The following is a 10,871-nucleotide window of genomic DNA, read 5'->3' as shown; positions in this document are numbered from 1 at the left end:
TGACTTCCGTTTATTCGGGAGTCCCGCCATGAGGTTCACTTATTGTCGTTCTCTCCCCAGCCTCCTCCACGCGCCTCACCCGGTCCCCGCTATCTATGATCCTGTGAAGAAGAAGAAGTTTTACCCGGGGTTTTTTTTTGGGGGGTTAAAATAAAACATTCTGAGGACACAAAAAAAACCTACAAGGTGGGGGGGGGGGGGGATGTGTGGCCCTTGCGGAAACATCGGGAGATGTTGACTTCCTCGCCTGGTATGCAGGAGGTCGTGGGTTCGATCCCGACACTGACGATGCCTGCTGCTGCTGTATATTTGGAGTCTGCGTGTCTCTCGCTCTCATCATCATCACAGTGGCTAGGAGATGTTGACTACCTCGCCTGGTATGCAGGAGGTCGTGGGTTCAATCCCGACACTGACGATGCCTGCTGCTGCTGTATATTTGGAGTTTGCGTGTATATCTATAAACAAAGACACAGATCCCCCGTATAGTCTTAACAGACTGTTGGGGCAAGTGCTGTTAGCGCGTAGCAGCAGCAGCGCCTCTGAAGGCCGGCACGGCGCACGAGATGGGGGTGGGTGGCCAGCACCACGCCCGGCCGCCTTTGTCTCCCCTAGCGGCGACGTTCACTACACACCGCAACAGGTTACTCATTTGAGGCTGAGTCGACCTAGGGGATGAGGGCCCAGGAACCGGTTCCAAATAATCGTCACCGTGGTGTTGGCGGCCTTGAGCGGGAATCGAACCCGGGTCGTAGCCAGGTTCACAGCGCAGCGTAGCGCTGCAGGCTACACTACCGCTGCACGCGGCATAAATATTTATATTTTACACACACAGGTGATGTGGTGTGCCGGGAATATGGACGTACCAATCATTCGGCTCTGCAGCTAGGCGATAGACGCGACTGAGGGAGCCAGCCGCGGTCCGCATCAACTAAAACTAAATTATATTTCTAAGTTTACGGGGTCTGTTTTCTCTTTCATTTGTACCTGATGACGATTGCTCGTGTTGCAATCGAAACGTCGCATGCTATTATTTAATTTATTACTTTCTCTTTCTACGTGACTCTTACCGAAAGAACCAGAGAGTAATTCCTGCAGTCACGAAAGCTCCAAATCACGTTTAAAACTACAACTTTTTTACTTGACCAGGTGACCCCCCCCACCACCACTGAGCCGCTACCTGTAAGGGAGTAGCTCTTGTTCAGAAGCGGCCCGGCTATCAGAAATGACAGCTCGGCGGAAATTGGCGGCTCAACGTCGTCGCCGTGTAGATGCTTCTATCGGCGGCCAAATAACTCCACACGCGCGACGTCGATTCGAAGCGTGGAGGGGAAAAACACGGGGAGGACCCCGGAGAGAAATCCACGCGGCGAGAGAGACACGCAGAGTCCACCACATGTACAGGAGGCGTCAGGGTAGTGATCGAACCCACGACCTCCTGTATACCAGGCGAGGTAGTTAACATCTCACCACAGGTAGAGAGAGACACACACAGCCGGTACAATAGTTACGCGTTGCTGACGCTGCTGCTGAGTGAAGTCCTCGTTTAACGCGGTAGACGCGTTCCTGAAAATTGGCGCGTTCAGCGAAAACGATTTCCACCACCACCACTACCAACATCACTACCACCACTACTACCACCATCACTACCACCACCACTACCACCACTACCACCACCACTCCCACCATCACTACCACCACTACCACCATCACTACCACCATCACTACCACCACTACCACCACTACCACCACCACTCCCACCATCACTACCACCACCACTACCACCATCACTACCACCATCACTACCACCACTACCATCACTACCACCATCACTACCACTATCACTACCACTATCACTACCACTATCACTACCACCACTACCACCACTACCACCACCACTACCACCACCACTACCATCACTACCACCATCACTACCACTACCACCATCACTACCACCACTACCACCACTACCACCATCACTACCACCACCACCACCACCACCACAACTACCACCACTACCACCATCACTACCACCATGACTACCACCATCACTACCATCACTACCACCATCACTACCACCACTACCACCATCACTACCACCACTACCACCACCACTACCACCATCACCACCACTATCACCATCACTACCACCATCACTACCACCACCACTACCACCACTACCACCACCACTACCACCATCACTACCACCACTACCACCACAACTACCACCACTACCACCATGACTACCACCATCACTACCACCACCACTACCATCACTACCACCACCACTCCCACCATCACTACCACCACTACCACCACCACTACCACCATCACTACCACCACTACCACCACAACTACCACCACTACCACCATGACTACCACCATCACTACCACCACCACTACCATCACTACCACCATCACTACCACCACTACCACCATCACTACCACCACTACCACCACCACTACCACCACCACCACCATCACTACCACCACTACCACCATCACTACCACCACCACTACCACCACCACTACCACCACTACCACCATCACTACCACCACCACTACCATCACTACCACCACCACTACCACCACTACCACCACTACCACCACCACTACCACCACCACTACCACTACCACCACTACCACCACCACTATCACCATCACTATCACCATCACTACCACCACCACTACCACCACCACTACCACCACCACCACCATCACTACGTCACGTGTCGCCGCACCGCTCAGCCGCGCAGCTCGAGAAAGTAGTTCGTCGTCGAGGCGCTCGTAAAACCGCGTTATAACGGGGGGGGGGGTGGGGGTGTGTTCCGTGTTATAACGGGGGGGTGGGTGTGGGGGTGTGTTCCGTGTTATAACGGGGGGGTGGGTGTGGGGGGTGTTCCGTGTTATAACGGGGGGGTGGGTGTGGGGGTGTGTTCCGTGTTATAACGGGGGGGTGGGTGTGGGGGGTGTTCTGTGTTATAACGGGGGGGGGGGGTGGGGGTGTGTTCCGTGTTATAACGGGGGGGGGGGTGGGGGTGCGTTCCGCGTTATAACGGGGGGGGGAGCATCGAGTTTCCGCGCGGTGCGAAAAGTGTCCCCTATAGGTGGCGGAACCACGTCGTGGCGAAGACGCGTTGGGAGCACGAACACAGGCGAGGAACTCTCTCCACGTGCTTGATGTGGTGTGCCGGGTGCGGGAGGCTCGGCGGGCGGGGGGGGGAGCAGAGGGTGGGGGGCTCTGGGTGGGGGGCAGACCCCCCCACCGCATGAATCATGGTCACCGTCTCATCCCTTCGTAGACGTCTCCTCCTCCTCCTCTGGTTTATTTCTACACGCAGCGAAACCTGGATCCTGCTGCACTTCACCTCGCCAGGGTCGGTCGGTTTCGCTTTGTTGCTCAACAAAAACAATGGATATGGTAATGAATAAATACATCAATCAATACAAAAAAACCCCGACGCAATCGTCCACCCTTAGCGTTCTTTAGAAATGCGTTCTCACTTTGGTGTGCACGTGTTAAGGAGGAATCAAGTTTAATTTGAAGCTTTCGTGACTGCAGGAATCCATACTCTTTGGTTCTTTCGGTAAAGTCACGTAGGTATAAGATAAAATAAATCACGATTTATTTTCTTTTATACCAAAGTATGGAGGAATCAAGTTTGGTTCCACGCGCGCGCATTTGTAGTGGTTAGCGCTACGCTGCGCTATGAACCCAGAGACCCGGGTTCGATTCCCGCTCCCGGCCAACACCCAGTGACGATTGTCTGAACCGGTCCCGGGCCTCCCCTAGGTCGACTGAGCCTCAAATTAGCAACCTGATGCAGTGTTTCAACATCGCCACTGGGGAGACAAAGACGGTCGGGCGTGGTGCTGGCCACCCACCTCCTCGTGTACCGTTCCGGCCTTCATAGGTGCTCGCTAACAGCACTTGCCCCTACAGTCTGTTAAGGCTATACGGGGGATCTTTGTGTTTTTTTGTGTTACCGCTGCGGGTCAGCACTGCGGCGACCCGAGTTCGATTCCCGCTCACGGCCAACACCACCGGTGACGATTATCTGAACCGGTCCTGGGCTTCCCCTAGGTCGTCTCAAACCTTAAATGAGTACTTGGTGCGGTGTGTAGTAAAACATCGCCATTGGGGAGACAAAGGCGGCCGGGCGTGTGCCACAGTGCCGGCATTCACATGTGCTCGCTAACAGCACTTGCCCCAACAGTCTGTTGAGGCTATACGGGGGGGGGGGGGGAGAGGATTTCGTCTTTGTGGTTGGTGGAGCAGAGTGGTGTATCTTTTCATTGATTTCATTTCATGTATTTGGTATAGCCCTGTGAGCCATGCGGCTCTTGACTCGGGTGCAACCGCAACAAACAAAAACATGAACAAGGAACATTTTAAAGTGACTAAGCGCAACAGAAAAATTCAGGAAAAAAACTGCAAAAACCTTTCAGTCATCTCAGTCAGTCAACCCCATGGCACCTGGGTCTGTCCCGTGACCTCCTGCCGACAGCGGGCGTTCAACACTTCACGTGGCCTTAAAGTGCACTTAGCCTGGCACGAGCGCCGTGGTGACGTCATCGTCTCTTAGTGGACAATGACGTGTATCGGTACCGGTGGTACAAAAACGAAAGATTCCCCCGTGTAGCCTCTAACAGACTGTTGGGGCAAGTGCTGTTAGCGAGTAGTAGCTGCACCTATGAAGGAGACAAAGACAAAGATCCCCCGTGTAGCCTCTAACAGACTGTCGGGGCAAGTGCCGTTAGCGAGTAGCAGCAGCGCCTATGAAGGAGACAAAGATCCCCCGTGTAGCCTCTAAAAGACTGTTGGGGCAAATGCTGTTAGCGAGTAGCAGCACCTATGAAGGCCGGCACGGCACACGAGTGCGGGGTTGGGTGGCCAAACACCACGTCCGGCCGCCTTTGTCTCCCCAGTGGCATTCTATACACACCGCACCAGGTACTCAATTGAGGATGAGTCGACCTAGGTGAGGCCAATGATATGTTCAGATAATTTGTCACTGGTGTTGGCCGCGAGCGGGAATCGAACTCGGGTCCGCCGGGTTCGTAGCGCGGCACGCTGTAGCCGCTATACCACAACCGGCGCGCCTGTACTACACCCGCACTTAACCATCGCGGCACACGTACTCTCATACCTGTCAACCCCTTATCAGTGGCCTACCTTATTGCAGACCAATTCAGACATTATTGGTCGCCACTATACACTACACTATACACTACACTACTATACACTACACTAATAAATCTCAACGTCCATCTTTTCCACTACACTACACTACTATACACTACACTAATAAATCTCAACGTCCATCCTTTCCACTATACTATACACTACACTACTATACACTACACTAATACATCTCAACGTCCATCCTTTCCACTACACTATACACTACACTACTATACACTACACTAATAAATCTCAACGTCCATCCTTTCCACTATACACTACACTACTATACACTACACTAATAAATCTCAACGTCCATCCTTTCCACTATACACTACACAACTATACACTACACTAATACATCTCAACGTCCATCCTTTCCACTATACTAGACACTACACTACTATACACTACACTAATACATCTCAACGTCCATCCTTTTCACTACACTATACACTACACTACTATACACTACACTAATAAATCTCAACGTCCATCCTTTCCACTATACACTACACTACTATACACTACACTAATAAATCTCAACGTCCATCCTTTCCACTATACTATACACTACACAACTATACACTACACTAATACATCTCAACGTCCATCCTTTCCACTATACTATACACTACACTACTATACACTACACTAATACATCTCAACGTCCATCCTTTCCACTACAGTATACACTACACTACTATACATACACTAATAAATATTAACTTCTATCTTTTCCACGACACTATACACTACACTACTATACACTACACGAATAAATCTCAACGTCCATCCTTTCCACTACACTATACACTACAGTACTATACACTAAACTACTATACACTACTAAATACCTGCCAATCCTACCTTACTACAGACCAATTCAGATCGTATTTGGTCACCCCGTGCACTTACAAATCTCAACGTTCATCCTACAAAGTCCCACCACAAGGGAGAAACACAGACAGACAGTTTTTTGCCCGTATTGAAACGTCTGCAACGCCGCCGTATGGACCTGAACAACTCAATTTCCCCGTACAAGACTACGGGGTATAAACCGTATGGGTTGACACGGTATGCAACTCTGCTTTTCCACTTGCTGTACAGCATAGCAGGGGTAGCGCTGTCCTCCAGACAGTCTCGTCCCTTCACCTGATGAAGGCCGCTTGTGTTGTGGCCGAAACGTCGTGATTTTTGTTATTTTATTTTTTACCTACGTGACTTTACCCAATAGAACCAAAGAGTATGGATCCTTGCAGTCACAAAAGCTTCAAATCTAGAACAAGGGTAGGGGTTTGGGAGGCTGGTGCAGTTCGCCGGGTCAGCCAGGAGGTGGCGCTGGGCGGTCGAATTCTCGCGCTCACACTGCCACCAAACTTTTAGCATTTGAATCGGTTGGCGGTAGCCCGGGTCACCGCAAAAATATTGGTGGGCCGGGCATAGTTTAAGGTTTGTTTTTTTCTGGGAGCATCGCTGGTACTACCACCCTGTCCTGCCGGAGGGCGACGCTGGGAGCGATGATGACGACGACGACGATGTCGATCCCGCCGGCACGACCGTGACCGCCGGCCGTACCGAGAGAGCGCCTGGTGCGACATTGCCTCCAAGTGGTCTCGCTCACAAAGACAAGGAGGGTGGGCCGCCCCCGTAAGAAGCAGAACGTGCTGGGGAACGACCAGACCGGCATCCTGATGTACTTTCAAAACAAGCGATAAACAGCCGTTGCCACGCACAAATCCCCAGCAGCCCCCCTTTTTTATGGGTGTTTTGCATGTGATTTTTTTATTTCCATATTTGGCGTGCGTATCGGGCTCAGTGACATCTTCCGTCTTCATAGGCCTTCTGGTTTCGGAGTTATGGAGGTTTTGGCACCCCCGGGTCACGATGGTGACCCGGGTCACCGCCAATCGATTCATTATTTTAATGTCGCCAGGCGTAAGACCCCAACTGAGCTGCTTGCTATCGCAGCTCCTTTTCAGAAGCGACCTGGCTATCACAAATGATAGCAGTGGCTTATCATCATCACTACCACCACCATGTGGAAATGTATAGCAGCCAACCACTCTAAAGGCGTGTTTTTAACGTGGAAGGGAAGCTCAACTACCGTATAGTGAACTGCGATAATAGGGTTTTCCCCGTTTATCTGGCGACAAAACAGCTGTGCTAAGAAGTTAAAACACCAAACTGAAACCTTTTTACAAGGAATCATGTCTGCATTAACCACAATGCTTGTGGTCAGAATGCACGCCTTTTGGCGTCTTCTGGTCCAACACCAATGGAGACTAGGCTCTAAGAAAAGCCGTCTCGGGTGTGGACCAATCAAATTCAAGGACAGTGCCAATATTATTATCAGTTGTCTTTTTTGTTTGCATTTTGACTGCTTGTGTTGTGGTTATTGCAAACATGATGCCTTGAATAAAGGTGTCAGTTTTTTGTGCCAGTTAAAAGGGTAAAACCTATTCCTACAAAAAACATACTCTGATAGTATATGCATTGTCCTTGAAACTGATTGGTCCACACCAGAGACATCTTTCTTTTGAGCCTCGTCTCAAACGGTGTTAGAACAGAGGACGCCCAAAGGCGAGGCTCAAAAGAAAGTATACAAGAAACATACTCTTATAATATAATGTAGACATGATTCCTTGTAAAAGGTTTCAGTTTGGTGTTTTAACATCTTAACACCTACATTTTTATTTAAAGCTTTCGTGACTGCAGGGATTCATATTCTTGGTTCTTTCGGTAAAGTCACGTAGAACGGAAACAATAAAATAATAAAAATATAAAACAATACAATTCTCACGACGTTTCGACTGCAACACAAGCAATCATCATCAGGTGTGAAAACCACAGCAAGAAAAATGTAAAAAAGTTTTTCTTTGCAGTCGAAACGTCCTGAGAATGTTATTGTTTTATATTTTTATTATTTTATTGTTTCCCTTCTACGTGACTTTACCGAAAGAACCAACAATATCTTAACACCTGTTTTGTTGCCAGATAAAAGGGGAAAAAACTATTATCATATTTTGGTACTGGCAAAGGAGGTCCCATGATGTATACTAAACATTTTTTTTTATTTTACCAGGTAAGCCCCACTGAGCTGCAATATATAGGAGCTCTCTTGTGATATCCAGGTTGCTTCTGAAAATTAAGTTAATAACCTAAGTGGGGCTTTGTCTCACTGGCGGAGCCAGGGGAGGGGGGGGTGGCACGCGCCCCCCCCCCCAATAATCCGATCGAAATCCATAATTTCGATCGGATCATTGGGGTTTATTTGTAATACATCGGCATTTTACGACCCCCACTGCCACTGTGTAGCATATTATTACGTGCCAGGGACTCTCTGGGATTATAGCACAATAGTCTGAGTCCATAATTGGCAATAAGTAACGGCAAAGCGGTTATAAGTGACTCACAGAATTGTGCGCAGTTGCGAATACAGAGTCCACGACTTCCCTGAAGGCATCAACACCTTCAGCGAGCGCGACGCCGATCACACAACGCGGTTCGAATCCGACCCTCGATCGATGGCTGTGCCATCGCCGCACACGCGTCTAATAAAACACAAGGGACAAGTCCTCACTTACTAACAACTCCTCTATCATTTATATAAAATAATAAAAAATTCTCACGACGTTTCGACCATAACTCAAACGGTCGTCTTCAGGTGTGTTGGTTCGCATAAACACACCTGAAGACGACCGTTTGAGTTATGGTCGAAACGTCGTGAGAATTTTTTTTATTGTTTTATATATATATTTTATTATTTTGTTGTTTCTCTTCAACGTGCCTTTACCGAAAAAACTAAGAATATGAATTACTGCAGTCGCGAAAGCTTTAAATCAAAATTTCCTCTATCATTGTTCATTGCTGGAGGGGTTGCCCCCCCTCCCGACCTGAAAATCCTGGCTCCGCCATTGCAGTTAGTCTGGTTGGACGGGGATGGTTAAGTTTTGTTTAACCCGTGGGCTTTCGCGACCAATATCATCCATAATACAGGGGGGTTTTTGGGGGGGGGGGGGTTATATCGCGAAAATATATTAATGTGTCGTTAAACCCGCCAAATCTGGGTGTCGCCTGATGAAGCCAGTTGCAATTACTGGCGAAACGTCGTACTCAGATTGTAAATGTTGTGGCTTGGCTCTCCAACACACAACCGGTGTACTGTACTAGTATACTACACTATACACTACACTACTATACACTACACTACTATACACAATACACTACACAATACACTACACTATACACTACACTATACACTACACTACTATATACAATACACTACTATACACTACACTGTACACTACATTACTATACACTACATTACTATACACTACACACAATACACTACACTATACACTACTATACACAATACACTACTATACACTACACTATACACTACACGACTATACACAATACACTACTATACACTACACTATACACTACACACTACTGCTGTACTAGTGACGAATTGGCACGTTCTGTTTACGTGACAAGCCTTACTAAATTGTCTGTGTCGGGTGGTGGCGGGTTTAACGACACATTTATATATTTACGCGACCTAAAAAAAAAACTCTATTATGGATAAGTTGCATTTGCACGTGTTCGGTTTATTTGTTTAAATCTTCTGCACTTTGCACTCCTGTCGTTTTTTCGTAACTCTTTGTTGTTGTTGTGACGTTCTGACCCCGTGCCCCTTTATAGCTCATCGGGTTTCCCCCTGCAGTATATAAAAAAACACGAATTTTTTTTATTCTGAAGTGTCGTTGATGGCACGAAGGCGCTCCCTCCTCCCCCACAGAGGCAGCTGGTGCCGGTCATCGGCAAGTTCCATACCGTGCCAACCCATGCGGTCTAACCCCGTATTCCTGCATAGGGAAATTGAGTGTTCAGGTCCATACGACGTACAGCCGTTTCAATAGGGGCATCAAACGAAATGTGTCCATTTGTTTTATGGGGGTTTCCCCCCCCACTCCGCCGTCTTGGAGTTTTGTAAGGATGAACGTTGACATTAGGGGCACGGGGTGAACGAAACGGTCTGAATTGGTCTGTAATAAGGTAGGGGGCACTGATAAGGGGTTGACAGGGATGGTCGGGTTATCGTATCCATTACGTCTTCACGCTTAACATGATGGAATGCATGCGTGGGGTGGGGCGCGGGACTAGAGTGAGAGGGGGCGGAGCTAATTGTGTACGGGGGCGGGGTTAACCAAGGGGGGTGGGCGGGGCTGTATGGGGAGAGGGGAGGGGGGACAGCCACGACTCTCCAAGATGGCCTCCACCTCTCCCCCGCCCCCACTCGCCCCCAGTTTCACACTAGCCCCGCCCCTCGCTGTACATTTCCTCACGCGGATACGCAACCCCCCCCCCACCACCTCCTCAGTCTCGCGCCGCCATTGGCTAACGCCGTTCGTCAACGTCGCTAACCCATTGGTCGCTGGGGGGGAGGGGGGGGGATACCCGTGTGGCGAACTGGGATGGGCCTCTCCGAGCTCGTGCCCGTGCGTGCGCATCCGGACTATGGAATGTGAAGGCTGCTGACGATCGATCCCGCCCCCCGCCACCCTGCATCACCCCTCACTATCCACCCCCCACCATCCCCCCACCATCCCCCCCACCACCCCCCACCCTCACTCACCCACCCCCCACCCACCCTCACCCACCACCACCACCCCCCACCACCACC

This window comes from Petromyzon marinus, chromosome 1 (genome assembly GCF_048934315.1).
Source record: "Petromyzon marinus isolate PM22_M1 ecotype Great Lakes invasive population chromosome 1, UKy_Petmar_22M1.pri1.0, whole genome shotgun sequence".
NCBI lineage: Eukaryota > Metazoa > Chordata > Hyperoartia > Petromyzontiformes > Petromyzontidae > Petromyzon > Petromyzon marinus.
The sequence above is the reverse complement of the archived record's forward strand: the minus strand, read 5'-3'. Positions refer to the sequence as shown.